Source organism: Galeopterus variegatus, unplaced genomic scaffold, assembly GCF_000696425.1.
Source record: "Galeopterus variegatus unplaced genomic scaffold, G_variegatus-3.0.2 Scaffold302, whole genome shotgun sequence".
Lineage (NCBI taxonomy): Eukaryota > Metazoa > Chordata > Mammalia > Dermoptera > Cynocephalidae > Galeopterus > Galeopterus variegatus.
Window position 1 is genome coordinate 391,587 of NW_007726413.1, and position 1,303 is coordinate 392,889.

Below are 1,303 nucleotides of genomic sequence, written 5' to 3' on the forward strand. Positions count from 1 at the left end.
TTTTTTTTCTGTACTTTCTAAGGGTGATGAATTGTACACTTTAAAATGGTTAAGATGGTGAATTTTATGTTGTGTAAATGTACCTCAGTTATAAAAACATCTCACAGACTATGCACAGGACATTTTCTTGAGTTGATTGGAAAGTGAGATTAATACATTAAATCTTGTGTTTAGTGACTATGTTGTTTCTTAGTGCTCACCACTTCATCATCTAGAAATCAGTGAACCTCCAAGTCTAAGCCACAGACCTCTTTTATTTAAGCAGTTAAAAATGCAGATACCTTAAGCCAAAGTTAACTAAGAAATCAGAATCTTTGGGGGTGGTGCCCAGGAATTTTCAAATGCACAATGAAGTTTGAGAATCACAGCTCTTGGTGCCCACAAAGCACCCATTAATAATCTCTAAATTTTTGGTTGTAACAAATGTCAATAGCACCTGTCTATAGGTTCAGATATTTACTTTTATCTTCTCTTTAAATCAGAAGACGATTTGCCCAACTCCTGTTACTTCTTTTTGACACAAGTCATTAAGTATCCTTGGTTCAAAATTTTCTTAAAATAGAGAAATGACATAAAAGATAGAAATGATAGAATTCAGTAGTAAATGATGAAGTTCTCTTGTAATCTTTACACTTATCTTGATCTACCCCTCCCCCTGTGTATGTTCTTGCATATACCCTCTGATGCCCATTTTCCTTGACAGATAATGTAGAACCAGAGTATGAATTAGTCCATGGGCTGAATGTTCAGTGTAAAACTTAGTTTAGTATCCTGCTCCTATCTTATCTGTCTAGGGCCCTAAAGTAGAATTTTTCCCGTAAAGTACTTCAGTTTTCGGTTTTTACTTGAGGTTGTCTCTTTCCATGTGGAGTCTTTACCCGGGCTGCTTTTATGCAAAACACTTAAGCATTCTTTTGTGAATGTCTTCAGGGCCAACCTTAGTATCGTTTATATACAATTAGACCTATCTTTCGCAGTTTGGACTAGAGTCGATTGGCTGCCAGTCTTTCCTAAACCTCCCAAGTGGTTTATTTCACATGTGAACTATTCTGCATGGTTTACTGCGCTATATGACAGTAATGCTGTGCCGCATGTTCTATAGCCCCTTTTGCATTTACGATGCCCTGATTCTTCTGAAAGGGCAACTGCGTCCTTTCTGCTTAGAGTCGTCTACTGGTAGGAAGTCCGGTTGCCACAATGTGTAGCCTGAACAGGCTCAAGTATCACCCCAGTCCCAACCTCGCCGCCGGGCGCGGTGGCGCGCGCCTGTAGTCCCAGCTACTCGGGAGGCTGAGGCTGGAGG